Genomic DNA, 19,085 nt, shown 5'->3' with positions numbered 1-19,085 from the left:
TTTATTTCCCTTTCTTGCCTTACTGCAATAGCAAGGGCTTCCAGTACAATTTTGGAAAAGAGTGGTAAGAGGCGACATCCTTGCCTTATAATAGATCTTAATGCAAAAGCTTTGAGTTTCTCATCATTAAATATGATGTTAGCTGTAGGTTTCTTTGTAGTCTTTATCAAGTTGAGAAACTTCCACTCTATTCCTAGTTTACTGAAGTTCTTTTTTTATCACAAATTAGTGTTGGATTACATACATAATGGATTATAAAGCCATAAAAAAGGAGGAACATGACATTTGCAATATAAATGGACCTTGAGAGTATTATGCTAAGTAAAATAAGTCAGAGAAAGACATGATCTCACTTGTATTTTTTCTTTTATTTTTAAGTAGGCTCCATTTCCAACATGGGGCTTGAACTCACGACCCTGAAATCAAGAGTCACATGCTCTATCAACTGAGCCACTCAGGCACCACTGTCTGTATTTTAACATATGATATCACTTGTATTTGTATGTGGAATCAAAAAAGAAAGGAAGAAAGAAAGAAAGAAAAGAAAAAGAAAAACACTGAACTCTTAAATACAAAGAACAGATTGGTGGTTGCCAGAGGAAGACAGAGAAGGTGGGCAAACTAGGTGAAAGTGGTCAAAAGGTACAAACTTACAGGGTGCCTGGGTGGCTCAGTCAGTTAAGTGGGATTTATCCCACTGGGATGAAGTATTTAAAACATCTAGTACATAGTAATAATCATAGCTATCAATTTCTAATATGTAGCACGTGAAAAGTATTATGCTAGAGTTTTTTTTTTAAAGATTTTATTTATTTATTTGAGAGAAAGAGAGTGAGAGAGAGCTTGAGAGGGGAGAAGGTCAGAGGGAGAAGCAGACGCCCCACTGAGCAGGGAGCCCGATGTGGGACTCGATCCTGGGACTCCAGGATCATGACCTGAGCTGAAGGCAGTCGCTTAACCAACTGAGCCACCCAGGCGCCCTATGCTAGAGTCTTATATGCCTAATATTACTTAACCACTATGACAATTCAGTGAGGTATCACAACATCCATTTTATAAATGAGGAAACTGCGGCCCAGGGAAGATAAGGAGATTAGATTCATTCTGTACTTGGGTTTCTCATTTTGAGACATCAATGTAATAAGCCACAGATTCACTCACCTAGTCAATCACATGCTTAGCAGTCTCATTTAGTTTATCACATCGTTTTATAGATTAAAAAAAGTAATTCCCAGAGAAGGAAAGTGAATTGCCAGGAGTCAAACAGTTAATGGAAGAGCCAAATAATAATAATAATAATAATAAATTTTTTACATCAAAAATAAATAATATTTTATTAAATAGCTAAATGTATCCAGAGAAAATAAACTTGTTTATGCCTATTAGCCTCTTGGTGAGGAGAGTTGCTCACAGAGTTGAGGATACTGGAAGCAACATCAATTGTCAATTAAAACACCAGGCAAATAATCAAGTGGTTTTCCTTGCTCTTAATAAGTCAAAAGATGTTACTACTCAATTATTGTTTATTCAGAATGTCAATAAGAAGTCTGACAAAAAGCAAAATCAGACCTATAAACACAGAGAACAACCTGATGGCTGATGGTTGTCAGAGGAGAGGAAGATGGGGGGTGGGCAAAATGGGTGAAGGGCAGTGGGAAATACTGGCTTCCAGTTATGGAATGAATAAGTCATGGGAATAAAAAGCACAGCATAAGGAATATAGCCAATGATACTGTCAATGATAGCACTCTATGGTGACAGAGGATAGCTACACTTGGGGTGAGCATAGCCTTATGTATAAACTTGTCAAATACTATGCTGTACACGTGAAACTAATGTAACATTGCATGCCAACTACATTCAAATTAAAAAATTTTTAAATAAAAAATTTAAAAAATAGTAAGTTTGAAATGATTGGAGAATTAGTTCTCCGGTCTGTGTATGAATACAGGAGAGAATATTTTTAAACAGGTTGAGAAAACACTAATTCAGTACAACCTGAAATAGAATCTAAGATGTGTTACAACTGATGATAATGAAAATATAGAGCAGAAAAAGGCTGGGCAGAATTAAGAGTTAGAGAGGTCTTAGGCATGTTGTAACTGACGTATCTATGGAACAGGCAAACAGCTCCAGGAGGCAGCTGGATGTATGGTTCTGAACTCAGGAGGAAAACCCAAGATAAAATTAATTCCATTTGTTTATCTTTCTTAATGTGGCTATTAGAGAAATTTAAATTATATATATGGCTTTTTCTGTTGGATCAAGTCTCTGTTCCACCTCTCCATTATTAGCCCCTGGATTAGGTGGTGAAAGGCAAAGACCAGGATGAGAGTTGACCACCTAATCCAGGGGTTAATAATAGAGAGGTGGAACAGAGACTTGATCCAACAGAAAAAGCTCAAAGAAAATCATGTCCTTGATTCATGGTACAGAAGGAAAGACAGGGAAATTGCCTCCCAGGGTATCTTTGTGAGAATCCCAGGTAAACCAGGTGCCATTTGCAAAGACTGGGAAGCAGAGGCAAAGATGTTGGACATAATTAAAAGCTAGAAATGTTGTGCCTGAAGTATCTGTGGAACAGGCCAACGGAGATCTCCAGGAGGCAGTTGGATGTGTGGTTCTGGGCTCAGGAGGGAGGAAGCCCAAGATGAAGGCGAGGATAGCAGAGTCACCGGCATTTTGGTGGTAACTGAAACCAGCAGTGAATCAGATGGCTCACGAGGAAAGAAAGAACTCCACACAGGAGCCTGGAAGAACAGGCCATGAAAAATGAGAAAAAATTATACAAAAGGAAAAACAAAACTAACAATTTACATTAAACACATAGTTCTTCACTTATGGAAAATGAATAGAAAATGAAGCAGCAGGGATTTTTTAAAAAACAAAGGGCATAATGGTAAGAACTAAGATAATCAAAACAACTGAACCTGGATAAAACAAAATCACAGCAAGAAATGAAAGAAAATCTGCTTTTAGTTCCCCATACTGTGTTTACAAATTTGAGTAGAAAACTGCTTAAGGACTGACTTTAATAACAAGGAACCATCAGAGATCAAGAGATAATTCTCAAAAATTGAAAAACTTGACTACTGAATTGTGAAAAAATCAAAACTCTTTAGAGAAGGCCTGAAATAGAATGGATGGACATAAATGACCAATTGTACAAATCTCCTAGAATGTAGAATGAAAGATAGACCGCCAAATGCATATGGCAGGTAGCACCTTCTCTCCTGATAATATAGAAAAGTAACAGTTTTCCAGCTTATTAGCCATCACAAAAGTAGAAACTGATTTGCCCTCTCTTATCTGCTGGGTGACATTTGCTCAAGAGACCCTAACAGCCTATCAAATTACTCAGGAAATATACAACCTAGATCAAGTAAAGGGCAATAACTACCCCATGTAAGAGGAACCAGAATCCTGAGCAAACAAGTCCAAGCCAAGTAATTAGTATACAAAGACAATGGCTATTGGCTGACATATCCAGAAGAGCTAACATGTAAATAACAAGGATTCCAGTAAATTAAAGGAACAGATGGAAAAGAATTAATCATGATGTAAGTAAGACACTTTCAGAGTTGAAAGCCTTTGAGTTTTCACATTGAAAGAGACATACTAAAAAGGTTCAGAATCAAAACAAAACTTTGGTTGCAGCTCTGACATTTAAAGAGCTTGGAAGTCACCACTCCCATCCTTATAACAAGAAAAAGCTAGACCAGCTAAAACTCGGTGACTTTCCTTGAGCCCATCAGAGAACTGAGGTCACAAGGCAAACTGCCATACTGAAATCTGGAGATAGGCATATCCAGAGAGTCAACAGCTGAGATCTGCTTATTTGGAGCAGAAGCTGCCAGAGCCACAAATTGGAAGGAATACTTAAATGGTAAATTTGCAAATCGCTGGAGGCTAAGTTTAGAGAAGCATCAGAGTAGACAACTGGCTACAGTGGCGTCCCACACATTTACGGGCTTTCCCTCCCACAAGTCTGCCAGGTTCTCATGAAGAAGATCTGAGAAAGATCCACTTAGACCTGGCAAGAATAGGGCAACAATAACCATTGTGGAAATATGTTCAGCATCTTTTTCATAACAAAGGCCTACTCTCTGAAATCTAATCCCAGCTGGAGGAAGGGAATTTTTCACTCTATCCATCTCTAGCCTTCCTGTCCCACTTAAGGTGGGAGGGGAGGGAATAGTTTTTTAAAGATTATTGTTTCAAGGAATAGAGGAGAAACTCAGCCAAGGAAGGAAGTAGGAGGCAGGGTGGGGAAAACTATACCATTAAAGAAATACTTGTGAAAATCACAGCCCAGGGACACAGGCCCACTGAAAGACTGAGATTTAATCATGAGATTTTAGAATGCTTTCCCTCCACACTTTATCACCACACCAAGAGGACTCCAGCATAACAGCAACAGATTATAGCTAAAAGAGCTACAAGACACAGACTCTCACTGACACAGAGTTCTTAAGGAATCTCAAAGTCAAAAGGGGAGACAAAAATAAGGACACCAGAGGAAAGTGAAGCCTCCAACACCTATGGCTACAACAAACATTGGACAGAGAATAAAGAAACACGAGTACTTCATAATTATGGATCTGTTGCTTTTAAACAAGTTACACACAGGGGACCAGCAGCTAGATACACCGCGGTGAAAGACAAACTCTGGAGTCCCACAGGTGCTCCTCAGCTATAAGCACAGAGAGGATGGAGTCTGTGAGGGACAATGAGAATAACAAGAAGCAGAGAGACTGGGACAGGCTCCTGAGGATGATAATGTTTAAGGGCAAAAGGATGAAAGAAAGCACCATGAAATAGAAAATCTAGACAAAGGCACAGGCCACTGGGGTGATGTCAGAGAAACCAACAAGAGACTCTCAGGAGAGAAGAGTCAACAGTGTCCATGAGACAGAAGGCACTGGTAACAGCCATCATTTTATTATAATTAGGTCATTGTGACCTTTACCATAGGAGACTAAGACAACTGGAAAGGAAGAAGCAAGAATGGTCTGAAATGTGAAACAGAATTATGGACATAAAAGCCAAAGAGTTATGGGGGCACCTGGATGGCTCAGTCAGAAGAGGATGCGACTCTTGATCCTGGGGTCCTGGGATCTAGCCCCGAATCTGGCTCTCGGCTCTGTGGGGAGCCTGTTTCTCCCTCTCCCTCTGCCTGCCGCTCCCCGTTTGTGCTCTGTCAAATAAATTAAAAAATAAATCTTTAAAAAAAGAAAGCCAAAGAGTATAACTCTGAACTATCTGTGACACCAATAAATACAGCCTAATGGGGGGAAAAAATCACTTACTGAAATAATCAGTAAAGGAGATATACTCGATTGCTTCCTCCAGATACTCTACATTTTATTCCTGGATCATACAGGATCATCAGAAAATGGTCTAGAGCACTGCTGTCCAATTTGGTGGGCACTAGTCACATGTGACAACTAAGCACTTAAAATGTTGATATGTGACTTAGGAACTAAATTTTAATTGTTCTAAATGAAATATCTACATGTGGCTAGTGGTTACTATACTGGAAAGCATACAGTACCAGACACAATATTTTGATTCTCTGAAAATCTATATTCACTGAGTTCTCCCTTAGCTCTAGAGACTTCTGCTCCCATTGAAGAACCACTCAATGAAAGAGGCTGAATTTCTTTTAGGGAAGTTGTTGGAAGGCTGCATACTTCATCATCCATACAGAGTGCAAGAAAGGAACTTTTTTTAGACTTTAAAGCTAGGAAGTCTTCATGCCCCATTAACAATCAATATGGTTTCTCTTTACAGAAAATGTAAATCATATAACAGATGTGTGTATTTTTCCATGACTGTCAGAAAGATCAGAAATAAATCTGCAGCTCATCTTTGATAACTCTGTAAGATCACAAAACCTGTACATATCTATATATTACATCATCCTGTTCTTGATCTGCTACTGTATATTTTCCCTGTTGATTTGTAATTTCTGTATTTCTGTTTTAATCTAACTCTTAAAAGTCTCATACAAGGCATTATAAACAAACTGGGAATAAGAAATAAACAATTCACCTGGGATCTGTTCATTTTCTACTGGTTTTGGAAAAGTATGGAGAAGTATAAAGGTAGAGCTGGGGAAGAAGGAAGAATGAATTCAGGAAAAATATGGCCTGCCTTGCAGCTCCTGGATTCACCTTTTTTTTTTTTTTAAGATTTTTTATTTATTCATTTGAGACAGAGAGATAGAGAGAGAAAGAAAGCAAGAGCAGGGGGAGAGGCAGCGGGAGAGGGAGAAGCAGGCTTCCCGCTGAGCAGGGAGCCCGATGCGGGGCTCCATCCCAGGACCCTGGGATCATGACCTGAGCTGAAGGCAGAGGCCCAACCATCTGAGCCACCCAGGCACCCTGGAATCACCTTTCCAAAATACTCCACAGAAGAAGCAGTTTAAACAACATGACATGTATCAATAACTAGATCACATTGAGCTTAGATATGCAATTTTTGAGTAGGTGAAAATAAACACACACATCCCATTGATTATATTAATATTTTGCCTATGACTTAAGCACACACAAAAAAACTTAAAATACAACCAACATATGCATTCAGGATACTAATATACAAAGTTTTCTTTAAACTGATGTGGTTAGAAATACCAAGATTGTATTATCTGTTTTCCTACCAATGTGATACTGGAAACATCGTTGAACAATTCACAGAAACTCTGAAAAAGAGAATCAGCGCTTTAATTTTTTTTTTTAATCTGTCCAAATTAGTTGCAATTTCATAATCTTTTGATAAGAAACTTGCTTTTGCTGTGCAAAGGAGACAGCTTGGGAATCAAGAAACCAAGAAACTCTTCTGTCTTGATCAGTACCAAAGGAGTGATCTGTAACATTCATTTACCCTCTCAGGCTCCACATGTTTTCTTTCAAATGAGGCAGAAATAAATAATCTCGTAAACCCTTCCTGCACTACCACGATGTGATCCCAAGTCCAGAATAAAAAAAGAATAAAAAAATATCTAGATACTAACAACATGGTTATACACCATATACAAGTTCAGGATTTCGAAAAAAGAGAACAAAAGAAACGTAGGCCGTGTAGGGAGTTAAATAAAACTTCCTCCTTGGTGATCATTTCCTCAGACCAACCACCCAAAGAGCCGTGACATTTCTATGCAGCTTGCCTCACTCACCACTTAAGGCAGCACACCTCTCTTGCTGAAACCTGGTCTTGATCTTCCACCGTCACAGAGCTGTGAAAGTTTCAGATGTGACACCTGAAAGCATGCTCATTTAGGGCGGGGAGACCAAAAATGGCTTCTGGCCTTGGAAATCTAGAGTCTGTTTCTTTGGGGGTTTCTTCCACTTCTGTTCAGAGTTCTGGTGAAACGTCTAAGGAAGGTCTGAGGGGTGTTTTCTTCTAGGTGGGTTTCTGATTTGTGCCGTTCCCTTTTATCTCCCTAGAATTGCTTTGTTCCGAAGGAAATGGAACTGAGGCCTAGAGGACAAAATCATTTAACTGGAATCTTCATACAAGACCCCCAATCTATCAAAAACTAATGATGTAATGTATGGTGATTAACATAATAAAAATTAAAAAAAAAAAAGACCCCCAATCTGACTCTCCCGAAGGTTGCTCCCCAGACTAGACCTTCTATAGGCTCAAATCAGAACTGCTGAGCACACAAGCTGGGAAAGTTGGGAGGGGCCCATATTCTCGATTATGGACTCTGACCCCAGGGCTCCCGAGAGCCAGCAAGGCACGTGTGCCACTTGGGGGCTGTGAAGGAACCCAACGCTGGTTTCCAGGTAGAGTGGCCTATTAGCAGCAAGAGATTTGGACAACAGATCTGGCCTTTAACCCAACCCCCTCACCTGCTGGCTATGTGAACTCGGGTGAATCATCACCTCTCCAAGACTAGTTCTTCTCTACAAACAAATGGTTGTGAAAACTGAACGAAATGCCAGCTGCTTTATCATTAACCACCACACACTACTAGGCTCACATACGCCTTCGTTCTCAGCGCAGAGAAGCCAGCTGAAGAGCCGGGCCTCCCCCAGGGGGCGCTGCTGGGAGCGGACCCGAGCCGCCTTGGCAGGCTCGGCGCACTCGCCCAGGGCCGCAACCCTCCGAGGCAGCCGGGGGCGGGGCCTCAGGGTCTGGGCGCTTCCCCGCGGGCGGCCCGCCTCTCCCCGCCTCGGAGTCGGGAGCCACCCCCGACGCGCACGGGCTCCTCTCAACTGCGCTCTATCCGCCACGCGCCGCCGCGGCCCTCACGGCTGCGTTACTGCGCGGCTCCATAAGCAGACGCAGACGCACCCCGACCATCTACCCGACGCAGCAGAACTATGGGAGCGCGCCGCCGAGCGTACGTGCGCAGCGGGGCCGCGCGCGCAACTTCCCATCAGCCCCGGCGGAGAGTGTGTGCCGCAGGGGCTCCGGGAGACCCGGGGCAGTTCCGGGAGATGGGCGGGGCTCCCCCAACAACAAGGGACGCGGAAACCAGAGACCCGCCGGCCTTGGCGTGAACTGCGTCCGAACAGCAGGGGTTCTCCCAAGATGGGACAATAATGACGAATGTTTCATTATCATTCTTCTTACGATGCTAGCCTGCAAAGATTACCCAGTGATACACGAAAATTTCAGGAAAATCAGAAAATGCACACAACCAAAAGAAAGAAACAATGGACACAACTTCACCTCCCGCTCCCTGAGATTTATGTGCTTAACGGTTAGACACACAACCTTCTTGTAGTTTGCAGAAATGCGATTATATGCATAATTTTTATCACTATCCTTGCAGAAAACAATTTCTTGTAAAATACAAAACCAGTATTTTTTTCCAATGATAATTAAGTTCCATTCACAATCGCATCAAAAATGGTGCCAAATAGGGGCACCAGGGTGGCTCAGTCAGTTAGGCATCTGCCTTCAGTTCAGGTCATGATCTCGGGTCCTGGGATCTGGCACCACATAGGGCTTTCTGCCTAGTGGGGAGTCTGCTTCTCCTTCTGCCCTTCCCCCTCTCGTGTTTTCTCTCTCTCTCCAAGTCTTTTTAAAAATTGTGCAAAATAATTATTCGAGTTAATAAAAGAAGTAAACTTGTAAAAAAAAAAAAGGCATTTTGTGTATAACATTTAAAAGACTTGAAAAGGTAGATAGCCCTATGATTTTCACAAAAAGAAGACTCAATCTTCAACAATATTTCAGGGGCGCCTCGGTAGCTCAGTTGGTTAAGCTTCTGCCTTCTGCTCAGGTCATGATCCCAGGGTCCTGGGATCCAGTCCCTCATTGGGCTCCTTGGTCAGCAGGGAGCCTGCTTCTCCCTCTGGCTGCTTCTCCCTCTGGCTGCCGCTCCGCCTGCTTGTGTTCTCTCTCTCTCTCTCCCCTCTCTCTCTGACAAATAAATAAAAATAAATAAATAAAATCATTATAAGCAGTAGAGGGAAAAAGGATGGAAAGGGAGATAAGATTTCTTCACTCAAATAAAATGAAAACAGTTAATAAGTTACATATATGTATAATATACGAGCAACCACTAAAATAGCCATACAAATAGATACACTCAAAACCCTATATATACATCAAAATGGAATTCTAAAAAATGTTCAAGTAATCCACAGAAAGTGAGGCAATACAAAGAAACAAGAAACAAAAGGAACAAATATAAAACACAAACTAAAATGGCAGATTTAAATCCTAACATATCAATAATTACATTAAATCTAAGTGGTCTAATAGTGCCAATTAAAACACGGAGGTTGGCAAATGGATTTTTAAAATATAACCCAACTATACTGTCTAGAAGAAACTGAATTCAAATATAATCCTATAGGCAGGATGAAAGTAATAGAATAGGAAAAAATATATTGTGCCAACATTAATTTTTTTACATTTTAATGTAAAAAAAGCAAGAGTGGCTATATAAATATCAAATAAGGTACACTTCAGAACACAGAAAAGTACCAACAAAGAGAAGAACATTATATAATAGGGGTTACTCCAAGAAGGCATAGCGGTCCTCAATGCATATATACCAGACAACAGAGCCACATAATATGTGAAGCAAAAACTGACAGAACTGAAGGACTGACAAATCCACCATTATAGCTAGTGACATCAACATACCTCTCTTTTTTTTCTAAAGATTTTATTTATTTATTTATTTGACAGAGAGATAGAGCCAGAGAGCACAAGCGGAGAGAATGGCAGAGGGAGAGGGAGAAGCAGGCTCCCCACTTGAGCAGGGAGCCCGATGCGGGGCTCGATCCCAGGACCCTGGGATCATGAGCCGGGCCGAAGGCAGACGCTCAACCATCTGAGCCACCCAGGCGCCCCAACATACCTCTCTTGATAATTGAAACAATATACAGAAAATCACCAAGAATATAAAAGAACTCAGCAGCACATCAACCAACAAGATCTAATTGATATTTATAGAACCCTTGACCCAACAAAACAAATACACATTCTTTTCAAGTACCTATGGAACGTGTACCATAAAACAAACTTCAGCACATTTAAAAGAACTGAAATCACACATAGTACGTTCTCCAGCTGCAATGTAACCAAACTAGAAATCAATAAAAGAAAAAGAAATTTTCCTAACCCTTGTAAACTCAACAATACATTTGTAGGAAAATCTATGGGTCAAGGGGAGTCTCAGAGGAAGTTTTTTTTTTATGCTATGTTAATCACCATACATTACATCGTTAGTTTTTGATGTAGTGTTCCATGATTCATTGTTTGCATATAACACCCAGTGCTCCATTCAGTACGTGCCCTCTTTAATACCCATCACCAAGCTAACCCATCCCCCCACCCCCCTCCCCTCTAGAACCCTCAGTTTGTTTCTCAGAGTCCATAGTCTCTCATGGTTCGTCTCCCCCTCCGATTTCCCCCCCTTCATTTTTCCCTTCCTGCTATCTTCTTTGTTTTTTTTTTTTAACATATAATGTATTATTTGTTTCAGAGGTACAGGTCTGTGATTCAGCAGTCTTACACAATTCACAGCGCTCACCATAGCACATACCCTCCCCAATATCTATCACCGGGCCACCCCATCCCTCCCACCCCCCACCACTCCAGCAACCCTCAGTTGTTTCCTGAGAGTAAGAATTCCTCAGAGGAGATTTTTAAAAATACATTAAACCAAATGAAAGTAAAAATAAAACATATCAAAAATTGTGAGACACCAACTGAAGTAGTGCTAGGAAGGAAATACGTAACACAAAGTGCCCGACTCAGGGTTGCCACAACCTGAGGTATATACAGGCATTTACTACTTAATTGTGATATTTGCTTTATTGTGGTGTTCTAGAACTGAACCTGCAGGATATCTGAGGTAGCCTCTCGGGGTAATGATTGCCTAACTGTGAATATACCAAAAATCACTGATTTACACACCTGCATTTTGGGTTATATTAATTATATCTCAATATATTTGTTATAAAAAACGAGCAAATAAAGTTTCCAAGACAATTGCAGTATAACCAGTAAGTTAAAAAATAATTAAACCAGGGGCACCTGGCTGGCTCAGTCCAAGGAGCATGTGACAATTTCAGGATTGTGAGTTTGAGCCCCATACTGAGGGTAGAGCTTACCTAAAAAAAAAAAAAAAAAAGAAAGAAAGAAAAAAATAATTAAACCAGAAAAAAAAGATAGTAATAATACCAAATGTGTGTGTAAAGGGCGAGTCATACTACCATCAACACAACTCCTAATTCACTGGACACAGAAGTTTTTGAATATTTACGATTCCTGACAACTTTGAAAATTTGAGAAGGAATTGCACTGTTTTTAATTTTGTGCATGTTAAAATTTATTAGTATTATACAGTACTACTTATTATACAGAAAAATATTTTTTTCATATTTGCACAATTGAAATTTTCCCCAAAAGGCTATAGTACTTTCTTATGCAAGACATACACACACACACAACACACACATACACAGAAAGAAACAGAGACAGACTTGCCCAGTAAGTCCCTCTCTTTTTTTTTTAAGTAGGCTCCACACTCAGCAAGGAGCCCAATGCTGGGCTTTAACTCATTACCCTCCGATCCAGACCTGAGCTGAAATCAAGAGTTGGATGCTCAACTGACTGAGCCACCCAGGTACCCCAATAAATAAAGTATTTTTTTAAAAAATCGAGAATCCCTCAAATCCCATGGATGCAAGAGGATGTCTCCTGTGAATTATCTGCCAATTAGGTTATCCATTTCTCTTCAGATCGCATAAATCTTTCACCATAAAAGGAGTATCATATGGGAAAGTCATCTTTTCAGCAAGAGAAAGGCTGCTTGCATCTTGGAGTGGGGTCAGCAAGACAACTCTGCAACCATGAGGGAATCTGTACTGACCGGGATTCCAAGCCAGCCTTTTCTGGGGTAGCTCAAAAATAAAACACATGATGCCCCAGACTTCACAGAGAAAACACCAATCCGTGCAATTGAGAAGAGGAGACCTGGTTTAAGTTCAGCGCTCCCTATACGCCTGACCAGCTATATATTTCTTTTAAAATAAATAAATAAACACACACAAACACACCTCCTTCATGGTAGGATGTATTACATTGCTGTAGGCCAATATTCCTTCTAAAAACATCTAGTAAAACCCATATAAAAAACAAAAATATACCTAAAGGCATCCAACTGTTGTGGGAGCAACAAGGATAAAGGAGACCAAAACTTCAGAACAGAGAATCACAAGGAGGTGAACTCCTAAATTCCTGCTGTTTCTTTGTGTGTTTCTCCTGATAGCATTTTCCAATTCTGGATGCAAGCAGAGCCTCTGGGCTTGTCTTGCCCCAGGTACTGTGTCTCTGCTGAGGAAAAAACAAAGCAAGGACACTTTGGGCAGTGGTATGCTATGATAGGAATGACAAATTCAAGAGTCTCTACTAAGAGGCTAATGAGATGAGAACAAAAAGGCAGAATGAAGTCTATCTCAGTCTTGCAGTGCTTAGAATATAAAGACCTTCTGAAAATAAAATAGGCAAGATATGAAAACACTAGAGAATGTAGTGAATTGCTCTTCAGTATCTAAACCCACTCCTAATCCAGGACCACTTACCAATTCTGGCACAGATAAGGGTTGAGAATAAGGCTTCAGCCCCTGCACAGAGCAGGTATGGAGGACAGAGTCTAGCATTCAAGAAGGGCTGGAGGGATGCCTGAGTGGCTCAGTCAGTTAAGCGTCTGCCTTCAGCTCAAGTCATGATCCCAGGGTCCTGGGGTTGAGCCCTACATCAGGCTCCTTGCTCAGCAGGGAGCCTGCTTCCCCTCTGCCTCTGCCCCTCCCCCTGCTTGTGTGCTCGCGCTCTCTCTCTGACAAATAAAATTGTTATAAATAAATAAATAAATAAATAAGGGCTGGAGTTAAAAGCAAATTTTTGAATATGTAAAGTGTCCCAAGATAAGTACCAAGTTTGAAATTCTATGAGGACTTAAAATGTCTTCCTTCCTTCCTTCCCTCCCTCCCTCCCTCCCTCCCTCCTTCCTTCCTTCCTATCTATCTACGTATTTATTTATTTAGAGGGAGAAGGCAGGGAGGGGGAGAGGGAGAGGGAAAGAGAGAATCTTAAGCAGGCTCCATGCCCAGTGCAGAGCCCCACACAGGGCTCTATCTCACAACCCTGAGATCATGACCTGAGCCAAAATCAAGAGTCGGACACTTAGCCGACTGAGCCACCCAAGCACCCAAGACTTAAATTTTCTTAAGGGCAAAAGTGAATAATTGAACAAGGTCACAAATAGGCACCAGAGGTTTGGACTTCATCATATCTTTCAAGGGGACTTTATTCAACCCATAACAATTGCAGATGACAAGAATCTATGAACTTGAGGACAGAGCAACAGATTTGCCCATCTGGACCAGAGAGAAAATAGACTAAAAAAAAAAAAAAAAAAAAAAAAGCCTCAGGGCCCCCCAGCTGTGTGTTTAAAAAAATAATGGCTGAAAATTTCTCCAAACTGACAAAAGACCAATCTAAATAGAAGACACTGATCAAACTCCCCAAAAATCTATGCCTAGACACATCATAATTAAACATCCAAAAGCTAAAGAAAAAAACCCTGAAAACAGCCATAAGGAAACAACACATCACCCACAGAACACCAGTTCGAATGACAGTGAATTTCTCATCTGAAATCATGGAGGCCAGAAGGAACTGTCACATTTTTCTTTCTTTTTTTTTTTTGAGATTTTTTTTTTTTTTTTAAAGATTTTATTTATTTATTTGACAGACAGAGACACAGCGAGAGAGGGAATACAAGCAGGGGGAGTGGGAGAGGGAGAAGCAGGCTTCCCGCCGAGCAGGGAGCCCGATGCGGGGCTCGATCCCAGGACCTGGAATCATGACCTGAGCCGAAGGCAGACGCTTAACGACTGAGCCACCCAGGCGCCCCTTTCTTTCTTTTTTTTAAGATTTTTTATTTATTTATGAAAGCACAAGCAGGGGAAGCTACAGACGGAGAGGGAGAAGCAGGGCTCCCCACTGAGCAGGGAGCCTGATGCAGGGCTCCATCTCATGACCCTGAGATCATGACCTGAGCCAAAATCAAGAGTTGGACACCTAACCAACTGAGCCACCCAGGCTCCCCAGGAATTGTCACATTTTTCCAAATGCTCATAGGAAAATACTCTAAATTGTAAATTCTTCATCTGGTTTAAAACTCTCCGTCAGGAATGAAAAAGAAGTAAAGATATTCTCGCATGAAAGAAAACTAATAGAATTTGTTCTAAGGAGACCCACCATTGAGGAATTGCTAAAGAATAGACTATCCTTTCCTCATGAGTTTTATAAATCATATTTCAAGGTTGAAACAAAAATTAAAATACCATGTTGAGCCAGGGACACTGAAGAGACCCCACGAAGGGCTGCTTCCGGCTCCTTCTCCTGCTTCTATTCTTGCTAAGCCCTGCACCCTTACCCTACACACGCTATGTCCTCCTTATAAAGGTCAAGGAGTTAATGACTTCCTTGAAGTCTTCTGGCACTATAGATAACTAAAGAGTGACCAGGCAGTGTCACATGTAGTGTTCCAGACCAATGACTCACCAAGACCCCTGGTTCCAGAGCATAAGTGACTTAGGGAGGACATCTAAACAGTCTCTATCTGCTCTCTATGCCTTCAATAAACTGTTCTCACTTCCTCTCCACATGAGTTTGATTTCTATCCTGCGCAAAGTCAAGGATGCTATCACTGGTCCTGCAGGGGCCCCCCGTCTGGGTCCTCAGACCCAGCTTGCCTACATCAATGTGATACTCAAGAGAATAATATTTAAAAGTAGGGAAAGGAGGGGCACTGGGTGGCTCACTTGGTTAAGCGGTGCCTTCGGCTCGGGTCATGATCCCAGGGTCTTGGGATCGAGCCCCGCATCGGGCTCCCTGCTCAGCAGGGAGCCTCCTTCTCCCTGTCCCTCTGCCTGCCTCTCTGCCTACTTGTGCTCTATCTCTCTGTCAAATAAATAAATAAAATCTTAAAAAAAAAAAGTAGGGAAAGGAAAAACAACTAAATGGAAGTAAGGTTTCCATGCTTCACACTAAGTGGTAAAATGTTGACATAAGTCAACTGTGATAAACATTCAGTTACATATATATTATGATACCGGGAGCAACTACTACAAATATTGACCCCTACAGCTGTTAGAGGCCGTTGGTTGAGTTCTAGCAGGAGGCCTGGTGTCCAGTAAAGAGGAAGTCACAGCCAGCTATCAGGAAAGTCAGAGGCCTGTCTGGCAGTGCTCCAAACGAAGCCACAAAAGGCCGGATCAAACCAGACAGGCCCAAGATGACAGGTGCCATGACAGGATAGGAAGAAAAAGGCCAAAACCCTGCTTCGGAAAAACCCCCTCCTCAACTAATGAATATTCTCCCCCTTGTTAACAACTGTCAATAAATGTTAGAAACCCAAACCCCAGGGCACACAACGCTCCTTCTCTTGAACTTACCAGCTCTCATATCTTGAGAGTGTACTTTCGCTTTAATAAACTTTCCCACTTGTGACCCTCAGCTGCTGTGTTGTGTCTGTCTCTTTCTCTGAACTCTAATACACCAACACATCATAACCATATTTCAATAAAAATGAAAGGTATACTAAAAGACAAAAAAAAAAAAAAAAAAAAGACAGTTTGAAAAGAAAGAGAAAGCATCAGAGCCAGACTCAGATATGGCAGAAATGTTGGTATTATGAGACTGAGAATTTGAAATTATGATTACTGGGGCACCTGGATGGCGCTGTCGGTTAGGCATCCGACTTTTGGTTTTAGCTCTGGTCTGATCTCACTCTGCACACAGCGCAGAGTCTACTTAAGACTCTTTCTCCCTCGGGGCGCCTGGGTGACTCAGTTGTTAAGCGTCTGCCTTTGCCTTCGGCTCTGGTCAGGTCCCAGGGTCCTGGGATCAAGCCCCACATCGGGCTCCCTGCTCAGCGGGAAGCCTGCTTCTCCCTCTCCCACTCCCCCTGCTTGTGTCCCCTCTCTCGCTGTGTCTCTCTCTGTCAAATAAATGAACAAAATATTAAAAAAAAAAAAAAAGACTCTTTCTCCCTCTCCCTCTTTCCCTCCCCCCTGCACGCTCTCTCTCAAATAAATAAATCTTTAAAATAAAATTAAATTTAAAAAATAAAATAAAATAAAATAAAATTATGATTACTATGTTAAGAGCACTAATGGAAAAAATGGACAACATGCAAGAACAGATAAGTAATGTAAGCAGAGAACGGAAACTCTAAGAAAGAATCAAAAACAAATGCTAGAAATCAAAAACACTATGAAAGAAATGAAGAATGCCTTTTACGGGGTTCATCAAGAGATGAGATGGCTGAGGAAAGGATCAGCAAGCTTAAAGAAATGTCAATAGAAACTTCCAAAACTGAAATGCAAAGAGAACAAAATAAAACAATATCCAAGAACTGTAGGACAATTACAAAAGTGTAATATCCAATAAAGTAAACTTGAGAACAAAGAAAATTACTAGAAACAAAGAGGAATATTACATAATGATAAAAGGAGGAATGTAACAGAAAGACATAACATTTAGAAATCCTAAATGTTTATGAACCAACCAGGAGAGCCTCAAAATACATAAAACATAAAAATAAAATAAAGCTAAAAAAATCATAATTACAATTGGAAACTTCAACACCACAAACTCAGCAAGCGATAAAACAGACAAAATTCGGGGCGCCTGGGTGGCTCAGTCGTTAAGCGTCTGCCTTCGGCTCAGGTCATGATCCCAGGGTCCTGGGATCGAGCACCGCATCAGGCTCCCTGCTCAGCAGGAAGCCTGCTTCTCCCTCTCCCACTCCCCCTGCTTGTGTTCCCTCTCTCGCTGTGTCTCTCTCTGTCAAATAAATAAAATCTTTAAAAAAAAACAAAAAAAACAAAAACAAAATTCATAACTATAAAGCTCCCAAAAAAGACATCTCCAGATCCAGATTTGGAGAATCTACCAAACATTAAAAGAATAATTAACATCAATTAGCCATTCTTTAAAAAAAAAAAAAGAGGGTACTTCCCAACTCATTTAATAAAGTTAGTATTAGCCTGATACCAAAACCGTACATACAGAACAGAAAAAAAACAACAGACCAATACCTCTCATCAATTTACACACAAAAATCTGCAACAAAATACTAAGAAACCAAATTCAATCGTGTATAAAAAGTACCACACACCATGACCAAGACAGATTTTTTCCAAGTAGTGAGGTTGGCTAAACATTTAAAAATTCATAATGTAGGGGCTCTGGCTGGCTCAGTCAGTAGAGCATGCCACTCTTGATCTTGGGGTTCTAAGTTCAAGCCCCACACTGGGCCCAGAGCTTCCTTAAAAATCAATCAGTCAGGGGCGCCTGGGTCACTCAGTCGTTAAGCATCTGCCTTCGGCTCGGGTCATGATTCCAGGGTCCTGGGATCGAGTCCCACATCGGGCTCTCTGCTCAGCGGGAAGCCTGCTTCTCCCTCTCCCACTCCCCCTGCTTGTGTTCCCTCTCTCGCTGTCTCTCTGTCAAATAAATAAATAAAATCTTAAAAAAAAAAAATCAATCAGTCGATCATAATGTAATCCACCATATAAACAGGCTAATGAAGAAGACTCATGTGCTCATATTACAAATGTAGAAAAACCATTTAACAAAATCCAACACCTGGACAAATTCCGAACAAGTCAGGAATAGAAAGTGTGCAGAAAAGGGTTAATATGGCAAGCCCGAGATTAACATCCTTAGGAAGGCCTGCTTTCAAGGCCTGTTGCTGGCACCTGGGAACTTGGATTTCAGGAGTGTTTCATCTTTCCCTGATAAGACTGTCTCATTGTGCCTAAACTGTTTGTTCAGACAATATGCCTTATCCTGAAAATGTGCCTTCCTTCTGAGAAGCTGGAATTTGGGTTTGTGCTAGGGAGAATACCTTGGGCCCTGAGTCTTTGATGAGTTTCACTGGTAGGCAATACTTCACATGCACTGTCACAATTTGGTGCTGGAAGAATCACACGCATCCTGTGTGACTCCACTGGGAAAGGACTTGTGGAAGCTTTCGTCTGCTTTCCACTGGACTTTGCCCCCCATGCCTATACATTTTGCTGATTTTGCCTTGTCTCTTTTCACTGTAATAAATCTTAGCCACGAATAGGACTATATGCTGAGTCCTGTGAGTCTTCCAAATAAATCACCAAATCTAGGGGTCCTGGGGACACCCAATACAGAAGGAAATTACCTCAGTCTGGTAAAGAGAATCTATTAAAAAGTCTACAGCTATCATCATACTTAATGTTGAAAGACAGTCCTTTCGCCCTAAGATTAGGAACAAGTGGAGATATCTACTCTCACCACTCTTATTCAGCATAGTACTGGAAGTTCTAGTCACTGCAATGAACAAAAGGGGGAAAAAAACATTCATAACACTTTTACTCATAATAAAATACTGGAAACAGCCTAGCTTAATGGGTAAACAAACTGCAGTACATCCAGACCACAAAATAATACTCAGCAATTAAAAAGAATAAATTATTGATATGCACAAAAACACGGTTAAATGAATCTTCAGGCAATTATGCTGAGTGAAAAAAGCCAATTCTAAAAGGTTACACATT

General features: G+C 41.1%; 1 long non-coding RNA gene across 10 annotated transcripts in view; it reads right to left on the bottom strand.

The window, feature by feature from the left end:
• LOC144382558 (uncharacterized) overlaps positions 1–19,085 on the bottom strand; it is a 110,649-nt gene that overhangs the window by 44,986 nt on the left and 46,578 nt on the right. For 2 of the 10 annotated variants that reach the window (XR_013449701.1, XR_013449704.1), the window contains exon 6: positions 11,515–11,591. The exons of 7 other annotated variants lie outside the window; for them this stretch is intronic. This is a non-coding gene — a long non-coding RNA (uncharacterized LOC144382558). Of the gene's footprint in view, positions 1–5,065; positions 5,198–11,514; positions 11,592–19,085 lie in introns of all 10 variants that reach the window. One more of the 10 variants, XR_013449705.1, reaches the window with a different exon arrangement.

The sequence above is a fragment of the Halichoerus grypus genome, chromosome 7 (genome assembly GCF_964656455.1).
Source record: "Halichoerus grypus chromosome 7, mHalGry1.hap1.1, whole genome shotgun sequence".
Classification (NCBI taxonomy): domain Eukaryota; kingdom Metazoa; phylum Chordata; class Mammalia; order Carnivora; family Phocidae; genus Halichoerus; species Halichoerus grypus.
Note: the sequence above shows the minus strand (reverse complement) of the source record. Positions and strands in the feature narration are given on the sequence as shown.